Source organism: Pinus tabuliformis, chromosome 3_2 (genome assembly GCF_031772625.1).
Source record: "Pinus tabuliformis cultivar Carrire ecotype Pingquan chromosome 3_2, CPIR1, whole genome shotgun sequence".
Taxonomy (NCBI): Eukaryota; Viridiplantae; Streptophyta; class Pinopsida; order Pinales; family Pinaceae; genus Pinus; species Pinus tabuliformis.
Window position 1 is genome coordinate 142,429,265 of NC_142302.1, and position 18,766 is coordinate 142,448,030.

Consider the following 18,766-nt stretch of genomic DNA (forward strand, 5'->3'; position numbering starts at 1 on the left):
AATATGAATATAACACTTATTCAGTTTTTCTTGTTTTGTGTGCACATTGTTTTCTTTAATTGAATAAATTCTTTAATATCGCTAGTTAAACACATACAAGACACCATTTGTTCTCGGCAGTTTATTGTTCTAGCAAACCCGGCTATCACTTCTTTTCACAAATAATCATAGTATATATATATTTACATATATGGGTTTTCAGGTACTAAAAGTATTCAACATACCTTCTTATGTTTATGAATCTTATTCAATAATAATTCCTTGTTTTGGGTTGTTTTCTCTTAGCCTATTATGGTAACATGAGTACAATTAATTTTTTAAAGTTTCATGTTATAGTCACTTCTTGTTGACACATAACACTTTATTTCCCCATTTATACTGCTTGGTACAAATTATACTTAATGTGGTTCTCGATTTCTATTGAATTTTCTTTGGTAAGATATTATTACTAGTGCTACAAGGGTGGGGGACCTAACTACCTACTAGGGGTCTACCGTCTACCTAGCATACCACTTAGGTGTATGTTAAATTATAAATTGGGACTGATCCCGATTGAACTTTTGGTCCAAACATAGGATCTAACCTGTTTCTATAGAATATTTGTAACTCAAGATATTTCCAACAGACTCGAGCCATATTATCACATTATTCTTTTTATTATTCCCTAGACAAATGTTTAACAAAATTCTCATTTCATTATCTTACCGAAACTTCATAAAATCATCATAATGTGTTACTACTAATAGTCAAAGTTTTCCATGTACTTTTGATATTTAGAATAACAGTTCTATTCTGAAACACAATAGTATAGACCCACAGTTATGTTCTAGAACTTAGCAATAAGAGTACTTATCTGTTAAAGACGAACTGTCGGGGAATTCACCAGTTCCATATAGTCATCAGTAATAATTATCACAATAATACTTTATAAATATCCATTCTCCGCACAGTTTGACACAAAACATATTCTTTTACATAGTCATATACAGGAAGACTATACCATTTCTTTTCAGTCAATGTTTGTCGTTAAAAATAGATTATGCAAAGGAACCATACTTATGCAACTACAAAAATTACTTTCATATCTCAAAAAACAAAAACTAAAATACTTATATGTTCTAGTTAGGGCTTGAGGAAATACATCGGGAATGAATTACACTCCACCCGACCAACGAGAATGGTCATATTCGCCAATTCTCTCCCTGTGCTAGTTACATTTCCAGAATAGTTGTTGACAGTGGCCTCACCAGCTTTGTCCAACGACATCAAGACTGGACAGTCCAGCCCAGGTACTCACAAACTCACATGTCTGACTTAGTGATTCCACTGGCTCCAACCAGCTCAAGAATACCCTACTGGCAGCGTCCTGCCTTCCCTTGACAATGTCTTGTACAAGAGACTAATTTCTTTCTCTCCCTTCCTAGATGCCTCAGGCTTTCTCTCATGCCTTCTTGGCCTCTTTTCCCAACTGAGATAATTTATCTCTAGGGATGGGAGCAATTGTCCTCTAACTGTCTAGTAAATGAAGTTTCACTTAGTGACTTTTTTCTGTAACTTCCTTGGCTTCCATAACCAACTTATTTATGAAATTAAACTAATTTTTAAATATTTAAATTTTATCATTAGACTTTCCATTCAACCCCTAGTCTTATCAATTCATGACAGTAAAATTAAATTAGATATTTGCTTTTCATTGAGGGGTGTTACAGAGAGAAAGGGAGAGAGAGGACTTAAGAGTGTAGAAATTTTGAATAATATAACACTTACTCACAGAGATTATCCTGATTATACACTATTTGCAGAATGCATGCATAATACATAACCTCCTCTATGTTGATCATCAATTTTGCGAAATTAAAAACAATGAAACATCAATCGCATGCGCACATTAACACAATATGTAATGGGGAAAGCATACAACTGAAAACCCCCAACTATCTGTATATTATAATGATAGAGAACATGTAACAATACATAGTACAATACTCCTCACAAGTACTTAGTACTATCTCCACCTGCTACACACAAACTAGCTCAGATCTGAACCAAGTCACAAGTTCAAATCTCCTCCGTTGTCTGCCTGCCTCTACTGCGCAATCCAATGTGAGAATTGGAATGATCCAAGCTCGTTTTCCTTGGCTTGTACTACGCAATCCTCATTGGCAATCTCCATCATTGATTATGCAAATCTCATGCACAGCTATAGTCACAACTGATAGTAGTCTCCACCTCTAACACCTATTTCCACTGAACTGTCCATGCACTGAGTTAACTAATGTATTCTTTAGTTGCTTTATGAGTTAATAATTAGTGAATTAATTAATAATTAATTCACATCACTCATCACTAGTGTATTTGCAGTTAGACTAAATACAACTAGTTCAACTAAGTCAAACTGAACACAACTCCATCAACTCCTCAATCAACTCCACCAAACTCAATCACTTGAGTTCTAACTGAAGTCCATCATGCAATAGCTCAACTAACCCATAAGAAAAGCGTATTTCCTTCTGGCAGTTGCATGTGCCACATCCGTAGCTCGAACTGAAGTGCTCCAAGAGGATAAGATAATGTTTATAGTCCAAATATTATTAAGAACTAATAATATTCGACTGTTCTATTTTTAGCCTGGCAGTCTAAAAATAGACTCCGCCCATATGTCTAAAAATAGAAGTCCATCTATTTTTACCAACATGACCAATCATCCATAAACAACATCCTGCTACTCATAGACCATGATCCATATGTCTAAAAATAGACTTTGCACCAAAAATAGCCTACGGGCCCACTTAGTGAAGGCGACTTCTTTTCACTAAGCTCCATCATCTTGTTGCATTTTCAACAAAGAGAGAAAAGTAGAGAACGAGGGAGAGAGTAGAGCAGGAAGGAAGAGACAGATAGAGGAGAGAGAGAGGGAGAGATGGATCCAGCCTAGATATGGTATGTGTGTATATAAAAACCAGCCTAGATCCATCTTAACTTTGGATCTATCAAGTGTTGAGAGGGATCAAATCTCTTTTCACTTTAGAAGAGGTTTGTATCTCAAGATATTTGATCCCTCTTGACACTTGATAGATCCAGGTTTAAGATGGGTCTAGGCTGCAGATGATGATGATGATGATTAACATCCACTAAGACCAATGTGAATACTTATTAAACATCATGATTTTTTGTTTTGTTTTAATGATGTAAATAATAAATAGTTTTTAGTATTCAAAGGTTTATATACATTTATTCAAATCATTTGTTTCTTTTCATTGAACTTGAATAATTAAATGTTTGTATTAAGTTCAGTCATGGTGGTTTTTTTTTTTTAAGCATTTCATTTTTAGTTTCACAATTATAGATTGTGATTTCTTTTTTAAAATAAAAGATTATTCCATCAATTGTCGTAGTTAGTGTTTTGGAATATATCTATGTTAAAATGTTGTGATATTTTATCAATAGCTGAAGTAAATACTCCACTCGTCGTTAAAGAATAGAAATAACTTTATATAAGTGTAGATAAAAGAGAGTCATTGAAAATAGAGTAGATAAGTACTCAAAATAAAATAATAATCGATTGATATAAAATCCAAGGACCAACCCTCGATGAGGGTGAATGATAATGTGGAAATGGAGTTTGGGGAGGGCACCCACCACCCTACAGTCTCTTGCTACATTTTTTTTTTTTTTTTTGTTGGGGGGGGGGTTGTCTGGCTAGCTGCCCTATGCATCACAAATGCTAGTATCTTGTGAAGGGTATTGCCGCTACTCAAAATTTATGTTGTGTCGGGACTCCTCCCTCGCTGTTAGTGGGATTATTCCCTTGTCTATCTGATGGTGTTGGGCTTGCAGATGGAGGAAAGTATATAAATCTATGGCGTTATTATTTGTATTTTTATAAGAAAAGGTCACTTGTCTCTAGGGATGCAGGGGCAGTGTTCTAGGATTACATGCAAGCCATCTCAATTTCGAAATATGATAGTTATAGTTGCTTTCTTGAGTTACTGATACATGGACCAGAGCGTGAAACTAGGCCTCTAGAGAGTCAGTGTTGCATAATTTTGAGAACTTTTATAGAGCTAGAGGAGGAGGCAGTTGTTGTCGCCACCTTACACTGAATGCATGTAACCTTGTCTACTCCAACATCTTGGGATAACACTTTTTAGGTACAGGATTTTCTATTGAACCTTGTTATAGGTTTCCTTTACTCTGAGTTTGTGTGGGTCAAGTCTAATGATGTTCTTTTAAGTTCCCTAGGGGCTCACTATGGCCTGCGTCTTGGGGTTTTCAAGTGAGTGGGTGACTTCTAAGCCTATTATGTATTTCTCTGCAATATAGGGGTAGATGTGTAGGTGTAAATGTTTAACATTTAACATTTAAATGTTTGCTCCATTAAAAAAGAAATAATAAAAGGTTAAAAGTAATATAGAGCCGACTATGGTGGAGATGTTGTAGTGTAAACATTTAAATAGTGGCTCAATTAATAATAAAAAGCTAAAAGTAATAAAAATAATAAAATTCAATTTGTTATAATGTAATTTTGTTTTGCACGACACCTTAGCCCCTCCAACTCAAGTTAGAAAAATTACATAAATAATTATAAGTTGCATTGGTTAATGGTAAATTAAGAATGGTTAATAGACAAATCATACTACAATCTTGCTTTGGCAGTAACTAATAAATTGAGATATTGAGTGGATAAGTAAATTGCTTGCTCAAGCAGAATAACTTGAATAAATTTTGGTGGGTAGTAACCACTAGTAAGTCTACACATTTACAATTTCACTCCTACATTAGTGTTGAAGAAAACTTAAATAATGGTGGGAAGTAACTCTAGTAATTATATTTTTTTACGTCTTATTCCTATCCATTTTTTATGAAAGCTTAAGAATAAAAAATCACTACAAAAATATCTAAAGATCATGCATGAATATTGCAACCATATCCATAAATTATGATATAAAATATGTAAGGAAGTTATTCACATGACATTATATTGTGCAAAGACTGCATTCAAGTTATGGTCCAATAAAATGTTTTATTTTTTTTAATAATATTGAAAAATAAATATTTATTTTTCAAAGTTAAACATTATAATTTGCATTGGTCAATGCTAAACTAATAGTAATAAAAAACAAATCGATTGTTAGAGTCATGCCTTGGCAGGGACTAATAATGATTCTATAACCATATTTAAATTTAATTAATAAGCATATAAAAACTTAATACTTACAATAAAATTAAAATATAACAAGTTTCTTAACCATGGATATCCACCCCCACTTTACCATGGATATTATTAACTTGTAAATAGGTTTTGTTACAATACCATGGGCAAGTATTTTAGACATTACAAAGAGTGAAAATTCTCCATCATATGGATGGAGGGGGTAAAGAGAGAGAGAGAGGGGGGGGAGAAGGAGAGAGGGAGGAAGATAGTGACAGAGTTAGAGGGAAGAGAGAGAGAGACTTACAAGGATAAGAGAGAGAGGGAGGGAAGTCTAAGAGAGAGGGAGAGAGAGAAAGGGAGAGGGGGAGAGAGAGAGATGGAGTTGGAGGGGGAGAGAGAGGGAGGGAGAGAGATATGGAGATGGAGGGGGAGAGAGAGGGAGGGAAGAATAAAAACATAGAGAGATAGAGTTAGAGAGAGAGGGAGTGACAAGGGAGAGAGGGAGAGAAAAGAGGAGGGAAGACAAAGAGAAGGAGATGAGAGAGAGAGGGAGACATAGAGATGGAGGGGGGAGAGAGAAGGAGAGAGGGATGGAGATAGTGACAAAGTTGGAGGGTAGAGAGATAGAGATGGGGGGGGAAGAGACAGAGGGAGGTGGGAGAGAAAGGGAGAGAGGAAGGAATAAAGAGAGGACTTAAGAGAGAGAAGAAGAGGAGGAGGGAGAGAGTAGAGCAAGAGGGAAGAGACAAAGGGAGGAGATAGAGAGGGAAAGATGGATCCAACCTAGGTATGGTATATGTGTATATAAAAACTACCCTAGATCCATCTTAAGCCCGGATCTATCAAGTGTTGAGAGGGATCAAATCTCTTTTCACTTTCAAAGAGGTTTGTATCTCAAGAGATTTGATCCCTCTCAACGCTTAATAGATCTATGATTAAGATGGATCTAGGTTAGTGATGATGATGATGATGATGATTAACATCCACGAAGACCAATGTGAATACTTATTAAACATCATAATTTTTTGATTTTAATTGATTTTTTTTTAATGATTTAAATAATAAATAATTTTTAGTATTGAAAGGTTTATATAAATTTATCCATATCATTTTGTTCTTTTCATTGAACTTGAATAATTAAAGGTTTGTACTAAGTTCAATCAATGTGATTTTTTGTTTTGTTTTGTTAAAGCATTTAATTTTTAGTTTAACAGTTATAGATTGTGATTTCTCTTTTTAAAATAAAATATTATTGTACAAATTGTGGTAGCTAGTTTTTTGGAATATATCTATGTTAAAATGTTATGATATTTTCTCAATAGCTCAAGTAAACACTCCACTCATCATTAAAGAATAGAAATAACTTTGTAAAAATATTGAAAAAAGAGTAGATAAATTCCCAAAATAACATAATAATCAATTAATATAAAATCTAAGGATCAACCCTCGATCAAGGTGAATGACAATGTAGAAATGGAGGTGGGGAGGGTGCCCACCATCCTAATGCCTCCTGCTGCATTTAAGAGGGGGGGAGTGGTGGCGGGGCAGGGGGTGTGGCCAGCTACCCCATGCACCACACATGCTATTTTATTCTTCATTCACTACGATGTTAAGCCTCTCGTAGTTCATCTGTCTTGTGAAGAGTATTGTCGCTAATCGAAATTTATTTTGTGTCAGGACTTCTCCCCCGCTATTGGTGAGATTATTCCCTCATTTGTTTGATGGTGTTGGGCATGCACACAGAGGAAAGTCTATAAATCTATGGCATTATTTGAATTTTTCTTAGAAGAGGTCGCTTGTCTCTAAGGATGCAGGGAAAGTGTTCCGGGATTACATGCAAGTCATCTCAATTTAGAATCTGATAGTTATAGTTGCTTTCTTGAGTCACTGATTTGTGGACCAGAGTATGAAACTAGGCCTTTAGAGAGTCTGTGCTGCATAGTTTTGAGAACTTTGCTAGAGCTAGAGAAGGAGGCAGTCATCGTCGCCACCTTGGACTCGATGCATGTAACTTTGTCTGCTCCAACATATTGGGATAACACTTTTCAGGTATAGGATTTTCTATTGAACCATGTTATAGGTTTCCTTTACTCCGAGTTTGTGTGGGTAAAGTCTGCTGATGTTCTTTTAACTTCCCAAAGGGGCTCATTGTTGCCTATGTCTTGGGGTTTCTAGGTGAATGGGTGACTTCTAGGCCTATGGTGTATTGATCTACCCATATAGGGGTAGACGTGTAGGTGTAAATGTTTAACATTTAACATTTAAATGTCCGCTCGATTAAAAAAATAATAATAAAAGGTAAAAAATAATATAGAGCCAACTATGGTGGAGATGTTATAGTGTAAACATTTAATCTTGGCTCAATTAATAATAGAAAGTTAAATGTAATAAAAATAATGAAATTCAATTTGTTATATTGCAATTTTGTTTTATAGGGCACCTTAGCCCCTCCAACTCCACTTATAAATTATGCTATGGGAAAATTTGCATAAATAATTATGAGTTACAATGGTTAATGCTAAATTAATAACAAATCATCCTATAGTATTGTTTTGGTAGTAACTAATAAATTGAGATGTTAAGTGGATAAGTAAATTGCTTGCTCAAGCATAAGAACTTGTATAAATTTTAGTGGGTAGTAGCCACTAGTAAGTGTACACCTTTACAATTTCACTCCTACATAAGTGTTGAAGAAAGCATAAATAATGGTGGGAAGTAACTCATGTAAGTATATTTTTTTATGCAAAGACATGCTTAAATTATAGTGGAAAGTAATTGATGGTAGATATGTTATTTACCTAAGTATGGCTTATTTTCAAGTAGTTTATTTTTGGATGGTTTCCATGCAAAGCTTAAGAATAAAAAATCACTACACAAATATCTAAAAATCATGCATGAATTTTGCAACAATGTCCATAAATTATGGCATAAAGTATGTAAGATAATTATTCACATGGCATTATAATGTGCAAAGACTGCTAATAAACATTTAAGTTATGGTTTAATCAAATGTTCAATTTTTTTTAATAATATTGAAAAATAAATATTTATTTTTCAAAATGAGACATTATAATTTGCATTGGTCAATGCTAAACTAATAGTGATAAAAAACAAATCGATTTTTAGAGTTCTACCTTGGTAGGGACTAATAATGATTCCATAACCATATTTAGATTTAATTAATATGCACTTAAAAACTTATTACTTACAATAAACTTACAATATAACAAGTTTTCTAAGCATGGATACCCACCCCCACTTTACCATGGATATTGTAAAATTATAAATAGGTTTTGTTACGATACCATGGCTTATTAATACCACATCTCACAGCCAAAAATTAAATGTAAAATATTTTAGACATTACATATAGCCTTGATTACATAGAGTGAAAATTCTCCATCATATAGATGGAGGGGGTTGAGAGAGAGAGAGAGAGAGAGAGAGATGGAGTAGGGAGAGAGGGGGAGAGGGAGAGAGGGAGCGAGATAGTGACAAATCTAGAGGGTGGAGAGATACTTATGGGGAGGAAAGAGAGAGGGAGAGATAGGAATGGAGAGAGAGACCTAGGGGGAAGAGAGAAGAGAGGGAGGGAGAGAGAAGGAGTTGGAGGGGGATATAGAGAGGTGGAGTTGGAGGGGAGAACAAATACATAGAGATATATAGTTAGAGAGAGAGAGAGAGACATATAGATGGAGGGGGGAGAGAGAAGGAGAGAGGGAGGGGGATAGTGGCAGAGTTGGAGGGTAGAGAGAGAGATGGGGGGAAAGACAATGGGAGGTGAGAAATAAAGGGATAGAGAGAGAGGAATTAAGAGAGAGAAGGAGGGAGGAGATAGAGAGGAAAAATAGATAAGTTTTAAGGAGACATGGATTCAACCTATATATCGTATGTGTGTATATGAAAACCAGCCTAGATCCATAGTAACCCCAAATCTATCAAGTGTAGAGAGGGATTAAATCTCTTTTCACTTTAAAAGAGGTTTATATCTCAAGAGCCCTCTCGATGGTTGATAGATTCAGGGTTAAGATGGATCTTGGTTGGTAATGATGATGATGATGATTAAGTTTCGCTAAGACCAATGCAAATACTTATTAAACATCATGAATTTTTTTTTAATGATGTAAATAATAAATCGTTTTTAATATTGAAAGGTTTATACAAATTTATCCATATCATTTTGTTCTTTTCATTGAACTTGAATAATTATGGTGATTTTTAATTTAAATATGTATTTTTTAAAGCATTTCATTTTTAGTTTCACAATTATAGATTGTGTGTGTGTGTGTTTTTTTTAATAAAAGATTATTGTACAAATTGTGGTAGTTAGTTTTTTTTAATATATTTATATTAAGATGTCATGATATTTCCCAATGTATCAAGTAAATATTACACTCATCATTAAAGAATAGTAATAACTTTGTAAAAGTATAGAAGAAAAAAAAAGTCATTGAAAATAGAGTACATAAGTGCTCAAAATAACATAATAATCAATTAATATAAAATCCAAGAATCAACCCTCGATCGAGGTGAATGAAAATGTGGAAATGGAGGTTGGGGAGGGTGCCCACCACCCTATTGCCTCTTTTTGCATCTAAGGGGGGGTGGGGGGGTGGCCAGTTGCCCCATGCATCACACATGCAAGTTTATTCTTCATTCACTACAGTGTTAAACCTCTTGCAGTTCAGTTGTCTTGTGAGGAGTATTGCCGCTACTTGAAATTTATGGTGTGTGAGGACTCCTCCCCCGCTGTTGGTGGGAATTTTCCCTCCTCTTTCTGATGGTGTTGGGCATGCACACGTAGGAAAGCATATAAAGTTATGTCATTGTTATTTGTCTTTTTATGAGAAGATGTCGATTTTTTCTAGGGATGCAGGGGCGGTGTTTTGGGATTACATGCAAGCCATCTCAATTTAGAATCTGATAGTTATAGCTACTTGCCTAAGTTATTGATTCATGGACCAGAGTCTGAAACTAGGCCTCTAGAGAGTCTTTTCTACATAATTTTGAGAAATTTGCTAGATCTAGGGGAGGAGGCAATCGTCATCACCACCTTGCACTCAATGCATGTAACCTTGTCTGCTCAAGCATCTTTGGATAACACTTTTCGGGTACATGATTTTCTATTGAACCTTGTTATAGGTTTCCTTTACTCTGAGTATGTGTGGGTCAATTTTGATGATGTCCTTTTAACTTTACTAGGGGCTCATTGTGGCATGCTTCTTGGAGTTTCCATGCGAGTGGGTGACTTCTAGGCCTATGGTGTATTGCTCTATTAATATAGGGGTAGGTGTGTAGGTGTAAATGTTTAACATTTAACATAAACATTTAACATTTAAATGTCTGCTCAATTAAAAAAATATTAGTAAAAGGTTAAAATTAGTATAAAGTTGACTATGGTGGAGATGTTATAGTGTAAAAATTTAAATCTTGGCTCAATTAATAATAAAAAGTTAAAAGTAATAAAAATAATGAAATTTAGTTTGTTATATTGTAATTTTGTTTTGCAGGTCACCTTAGCCCCTCCAAATCAAGTTAGAAATTATGCTATGGGAAAAATTGCATAATTAATTATAAGTTACATCGGTTAATGCTAAATTAATAATGGTTGATAAACAAATTGTGAGGTATCACTTGAAATGTAGCAACTGGAAATAATTCTTCTAACTGATAAATTAATTATGTAGATTATTTTGTTTACAGAAAAATAATGAATTATTCACATTGCAATTTCTTCACCATCAAAAAACACCGTGGAAGCAAAAATAGAAATTGATAAATGCTAGCACATAGATTTATACCCAGGATGTCTTTAGTAAATTCTCCAGAATTCTCCAATATGGCCATGGACATAATTGATATTCAGGGGGCTTTAGAATTATCTTCCAGATTGGAGGATGAATTTGTTTGCCTAAATGGCTTTGCTTCACAGGGTGTCTGGTATATCGATAGTGGAGCATCAACTCACATGAAAAGGGTTAGAGAATATTTCTCTAGCTATAATGAAGAGAAAATGGACTTCCATATTAGGATGGGAAACAAGACCAAGTGTACTTCAATGGGGAGAGGTACCATCAATTTTCAAAGGGAGTCAGGAGAAAGTACTAGTGCTACATATGTACTACTTGTGTTAGGATTGGGCGTGAACTTGATTTCAGTATCCCAACTATAGGATAAAGGATATGATGTCCACTTCGTAGGGAAGAAGGTGTTCCTCTGGTAGTTCAAGCTAGCTAGTAGTAGAGTTCAAGCCAGAGAGGGGACGTAGAGCTAGAGAGGGGTAGAGACAATGATCCAGAGGAAGTTTTCTAGTTCTAGAGAGGCAAAGAGAGGAGGCCGAATTATTTCTCCAGGAGGTTGTGCAGGGCCTGCATAGAGCCTTAAAGAGGCAATTTTATTTATTTGAACTGGAGGTGGATTCAGTTGCCAAAGGTCACAAAGATTTCCAAAAGGCCATGATGATTGATTCCATAACAACAACAAGCAATACAACTTGAGTAGCAGTAGTTCTAAGCTGATCATGTGACAGGCTGCGCAGAAGTGACATAGAAGCATGTGCAAAGGGTTTGGATGGCTTGCTTGGAGTTGTTAGTTTGAGTCAGGATTGATTGGAGAAGAGGGTAAATTCCCTTAGTTTATTTTGCTAGTATTTCTCTCGGGTTGGATAGCCAATTGGGCATCCATATTTATTGTACTCAGAATTTCACTGTTGCATAATAATAAAACCCTTCACTACTGCACTAGTTTTCCCACATTGGGATTTTCCAGGGACAATTTGCTAAAAACTAATTGTGTCATCTTTATGTGTGTGCTAGCATTTCTTAGTTCCTATTTTTGCTTCCACGATATTTTTTTTATGCTGTAGAAATTGTAGTGTGCATAATTTGTTATTTTGTCATAAACAAAACAAAATGCATAATCAATTTATCGGTTAGAAGAATTATTTCCAATTGTTGCATTTCAAGTGATTTTTCACATGGTATCAGAGCATAGTTGACAAATAGGAGGCTCAAAGACAAAGAGGGAGAATTTCGAGGCTTAGAGGGGAGAAACAACACGAATTTCCAAGGGGTTGTGCATTGCCTAGCCAAGTAGTTCAAATTGTTGGATAGGGGGTCAAATTTCCAGTTGCAGAGTGTAGGAGGTTCAATTTTTCTAGGAAGTGATGTTAGCAGGCAGAAGACGAGCAACTCATTTTTTCGCAGAGAAGATTCCTTATTTGGGTACAATCAGTTTTTGCAGCAGTTTTACAATAGCAACATTAGTGTTGGATGGAAGAGAAATAACGCACACCGAAGAGAGAAAACAGTGCAAGTTCCTTGGGAAGTTCGAGCGAGCCAACAATAGAGTTCGAGCCAGAGAGGGGACACAGAGCTAAAGAGGGGACACAAATCTAGAGAGGGGCAAAGGCATTTATCTAGAGGAAGTTTTCTAGTTCCGTGGAGGCGAAGATAGAAGGATGACTTATTTCTCCAGGAGGTCGTGAAGGGCCTTAAAGAGGCAATTTGATTTAGCTTAACTAGCGGTGGATTCAGTCGTCAGAGGCAAGGAAGATTTATAGAAGGCTAGGGGGATTGATTCCATAGCAACAAAAAGCAAGACAACTTGAGTAGTAGTAGTTTCCGGCTAAGCGTGTGGTAGGCTACGTAGAAGTAATGCAGAAGCTTGCTCAAAGGGTTTGGAAGACTTTCTTGGTGTTGTCAGTTTGAGCTGGGATTACTTAGAGAAGAGGGTAAATTCCCTTAGTTGATTTTTTTAGTATTTCTCTCAGGTTGGATAACCAATTGGGCATCCATATTTATTGTACTCAGAATTTCACTATTGCATAATAATAAAACCCTTGGTCGTTGTACCAGTTTTCCACATTGTGTTTTTCGGGGACAATTTGTCCAGAAATAATTGTGTCATGGTGGGAAGTAACTCATGTATGTATATTTTTTACATCTTATTCCTATCCATTTTTTATGCAAAGACTTGGTTAAATTATGGTGGGGAGTAATTGATGGTAGATATGATATTTACTTAAGTATAAGTTATTTTCAAGTATTTTATTTTTGGATAGTTTTCCTGCAAATCTTAAAGAATAAAAAATCAATACACAAATATCTAAATATCATACATGAATATTGCAACCATATCCATAAATTATGGCATAAAATATGTAAGTTCGTTAGCCACATGGCATTATAATGTGCATAGGCTACTAATAAACATTCAAGTTATGGTCCAATCAAATGTTTGATTTTTTTTAATGATATTGAAAAATAAATATTTATTTTTAAAATTTAATCATTTTAATTTGCATTGGTCAATGCTAAACTAATAGTGATAAAAAACAAATCGACTTTTAGAGTCCTTCCTTGCCATGGACTAATAATGATTCCGTAACCATATTTAAATTTAATTAAAATGCATTTAAAGACTTAATACTTACAATAAACTTACAATTTAACAAATTTCTTAACCATGGATATCCACCCCCACTTTACCATGGATATTATTAACTTGTAAATAGGTTTTGTTACAATACCATGGCTTATAAATACCACATCTCACAATAAAAAATTAAAATGTGAAATATTTTAAACATTACATATAGCATTGATTACATAGAGTGAAAATTATCCATCATATGGATGGAGGAGAAAGGGAGAGGGAGGGGGGGGGGGGGGGGGGGGGGGAAGGAGAGAGGGAGGGAGATAGTGACAAAGCTTGAGGGTGGAAAGAGAGAGAGGGAAGAACAAATACATAGAGAGATAGAGTTAGAGAGAGAGGGAGAGACAAGGGAGAGAGGGGGAGAGGAGAGGAGAAGAGGGAAAACAAAGAGAAGGAGAGGAGAGAGAGAGGGGGACATAGAGATGGAGGGGGAAGAGGGGGGGGGGAAGAGAAGGAGATTAAAATGTGAAATATTTTAAACATTACATATAACATTGATTACATAGAGTGAAAATTATCCATCATATGGATGGAGGAGAAAGGGAGAGGGGGGGAGTGAGAAGGAGAGAGGGAGGGAGATAGTGACAAAGCTTGAGGGTGGAAAGAGAGAGAGGGAAGAACAAATACATAGAGAGATAGAGTTAGAGAGAGAGGGAGAGACAAGGGAGAGAGGGGGAGAGGAGAGGAGAGGAGGGAAAACAAAGATAAGGAGAGGAGAGAGAGAGGGAGACATAGAGATGGAGGGGGAAGAGAGGGGGGGAAGAGAAGGAGAGAGGGAGGGGGATAGTGATAAAGTTGTAGGATAAAGAGAGAGATGGGGGGGAGACAATGGGAGGTGGGAGAAAAATGGAGAGATAGAGAGGGAGGGAGGGAGAGAGTAGAGCAGGAGGAAAGAGAGAGAGAGAGAGATGGATCCAACCTAGATATGGTTTGTGTGTATATAAAAACTAGCCTAGATCCATCTTAATCCCATACCTATCAAGTGCCGAGAGGGATCAAATCTCTTTTCACTTTAAAAGAGGTTTGTATCTCAATAGACTTGATCCCTTTCAACGCTTGATAGATTTGGGGGTAAGATGGATCTAGGTTGGTAATGATGATGATGATGATGATGATTAACGTCCACTAAGACCAATGTGAATACTTATTAAACATCATGATTTTTAGATTTTTTTGTTTTGTTTTAATGATGTAAATAATAAATAGTTTTAGTATTCAAAGGTTTATATAATTTTTTCTAAATCACTTTGTTCCTTTCATTGAACTTGAATAATTAAAGGTTTGTACTAAATTATATCATGGTTATTTTTAATTTAATTTAATTTTTTAAAGCATTTCATTTTTAGTTTCACAATATAGATTGTGATTTGTTTTTTTAAATAAAAGATTATTTTAGAGATTGCGGTAGTTAGTTTTTTGGAATATATCTATGTTAAAATGTTATGGTATTTTCTCAATAGCTCAAGTAAACACTCCACTCATTATTAAAGAATATAAATAAATTTGTAAAAGTGTAGAAAAAAGAGAGTTATTGAAAATAGAGTAGATGTGCTCAAAATAACATAATAATCAATTAATATAAAATCCAAGGATCAACCCTCGATCAGGGTGAATGACAATGTGGAAATGGAGGTTGGGGAGGGCGCCCATCACCCTACTGCCTCTTGATGCATTTAAGAGGGCTTGGGGGGGATTGCCCCATGCATCACGCATGCGAATTTATTCTTCATGCACTACGAAGTTAAGCATCCCACAATTCATCTGTCTTGTGAAGAGTAATGTCAATGCTCACTATTTATGTTGTGTCGGGACTCCTCCCTCATTATTAGTGGGATTATTCCCTCATCTGTTTTATGATGTTGGGCCTACACATGGAGGAAAGTATATAAAGTTATGGCATTATTATTTTCTTTTTTCTGAGAAGAAGTCGCTTGTCTCTAGGGATGCAGGGGAAATCTTCTGGGATTACATGCAAGCCATATCAATTTGAATCTGATAGTTATAGTTTCTTGCCTGAGTTACAGATTCGTGGACTAAAGTATGAAACTAGGCCTATAGAGAGTTTGTGCTACATAATTTTGAGAACTTTGCTAGAGCTAGAGGAGGAGGCAGTGGTCGTCGCCACCTTGCACTCAATGCATGTAACCTTTTATGCTCCAACATCTTGGTATAACACTTTTTGGGTACAGGATTTTATATTGGACCCTATTATAGGTTTCCTTTACTCTGAGTTTGTGTAGGTCAAGTCTGATGATGTTTTTTTAACTTATCTAAGAGCTTATTGTGGCCTATGTATTGGAGTTTCTAGGCGAGTGGGTTACTTCTAGGCCTATGGTGTATTTCTCTTTGCTTTTGTGTTGTCCTGTACTCCGTGCATCTTCAAGCTTTACTTCTTCCCCGGTTTGCGTAGTCTTATTTTCTACAGTTTGAACTTGTTGAGGGTTTGTAATCTCAACCGACTTCATTCTTTTTGGTCCATAATGCCACAAAATGCATGTGTAGTCATAGGGGATGAAGCCGCAGGGGACCGTAAGGATGGTTGTGTGCCTAGACCCTAGCCCAAGAAACCACTACTCTCTTCCACTTTGCAACACCTCTTGATATTCATGAAGAAATATTAAGGAATTTAGACTTCTGTGATCCATAACATTGTATAGAAATCTTCGGCAAAATCACATAACCAATATTTCGTCGACGCGTTTCGAACCAACCAGTGTGGTTCATCGTCAGGACAAGATGAAGAACTGATCTGGCGTAGCGAGAATAAATAGAGTGTGCAGAGATTCCAACAGCTAAATCCTAACGGCTAATTTTGACCCGGTCAAACCCCTAAATTGGTTAGTTAAAATTTTTATCGAAGAAAGTAAAATAAGGTAATTTAAGGAAATTCAATTGTTAATTTTAGGAAAAGAATTGATATTTTAATAATAATGGTCATATTATATAATAAATAATCTATCCCTTATTATTCCAATATAACCTACAAGAAAAGAAAACCCATTATTAAAAATAGAATTTATTTATCCTAGGTAATTTATTGATAATTATCTAATGGTAAAATAGATCGTGTTTTTTAGAATCAGTCATAAATAATGTTTAAAAGTCTTGGTCAATATGATTATTACATCATCTATATCTACCAATAGTTAATATATCTAGAAATTAGATACAATAGGTAAATCCCTAATCTAGGGTTAATGATATTAAAATAATAATAATCCTAATATTAATACTAATATTAATAATACTAATATTAATATTATCCTAAATATTAAGAAAATTAATATTATAATAATAATGGTCATACTATATAATAATTAAGCTATAATCTATTATTACTCAAATATAACTTATAAGTAAGACAACCCATTATTAATATTATTCGAATTTGATTTTTACCCTAGGTAAATTATTCATAATTATCTAAGGTAAGATATATCATGCTTTTTAGAACAAAACATATATAGTGATTAAATTAATTAGTCATTAAAATGATAAGTTATATAAAAAAAAAAAAAAAAAAAAAAATTTAAACAATATATGTCTCTTAATAATTGATATTTCTAGAAATTAGTTCCATTATATAACTTCATAATCAAGGGTCATTAACACCAGGACTATTAATATCATCACTAATAACTAAATCAATATTAGAACTAGAATTGTTAAAATTACAGAGGTTAACTAAGACTATAGGAAATCAAATTAATACTAATAGAAGAATGCCGACATCTAGGGTTGATATATCACAATCCATCCTTAAATCTTAATGGTAATTATTAACTATGAACATAAAAAATAAAAAAATTTTAAAAAGAGAAAAGTTAATATTACTAAGCCCAAAACTCAAACAAAGCAAAAAAAGGACCCAAACAACAAATAATAACAGGACAAACCTGCCAAAAGAGAGAAAAAGGAGGGGGGAAGAAAAAACCCTTCGACTCAAAAAGGGGAAAAAAGGTTAGGAAGACAAGGCAGGGACCCAGCAACTGCTAATCTTCCAGCCATCATCCCTATTAAGATTGATCGGCCTTTTCTCAATCTCCAAGGCCTCTCTAAACTTGCGGTGGTGAAACTGCGCAATCCTGGCAATGACTTGAGCATCCTCTATACATACATGATGCATAGTCTTTCCCGCATGCTCAGCGAGGGCCGAGGACTTGGTCCTCCCATGTCTTAGGTCAGCAGAATGCTCGCTAATCCGCTGATTGATCGAGCGACCAGACTCACCAATATAGGGGGTTCCACAGGAACAAGGAATGATATAGACGCCCTTCATGTCCTTAGGGTCGATCGGGTCTTTCACAGATCTGAGGGATCCACAGATAGTACTGAGAGGTCTAAAAGTAGTAGGTACATCATGCTTCTTCAGAATCCTCGCAATCCTGTCCGTGGTTCCCTCGATGTAAGGAAGGTTCACACCCAAGACATGGCCATCGGGATTCCTTCGGATAGAAGGCTCCTTCTTGGCCCTGAGGAAGGCTTTATGACCGAGGCGTCTATTGTAACCATTCTTCTCAAAGACATCAAGGAGGTGAGCCTTCTCCTTCTCCAGGCTCTCCTCATCCGAAATCCTAACGGCACGGGTGGCAAGCGTGCTGAGCACTCCTAACTTCTGGTCAGATTAAAACTCTCACCACAAATGATCGTCAGACACATTCTGACTTTGATATTTTAGACGAGTTAGCCAATTGGGTTTCTAAACCCAGTCACACTAGCAGAAGATGGAAGCATAACCTGAATTCCATCACCCTCCATTGACAAATGAAAACTATTTTGGGAAATGTCTTGAAAGAGAAGCATGAAGATCATAATGACATAATTTATTCCTTGAACGAGATTAAGAGGGTGCAATGATATCAATGTTCATGTTTAGCTAGCTTGGATGCTCGCCTGGATCACCTAAAAAGCCACCTTTAATGAGCACTCAAGCCCTTAGCTCCAATCAACACAAACACACATGATCCTGCTTTAGTGACTTCTTCTAACTCATGACCTCATTTTATGTCTCTATGATGTTTTTCTTGATTTTCTATGTCACTAAGTGTTGAGCCTCATGATTGCTTCATTTTGACACTCTCTCTTATCTATTTTTATTTTCTTTGACCATCATCATCAACTCAATAGGCAACAAACTACAAGATTTTTGACATGGTAAGGTATTTAATTGTCTTA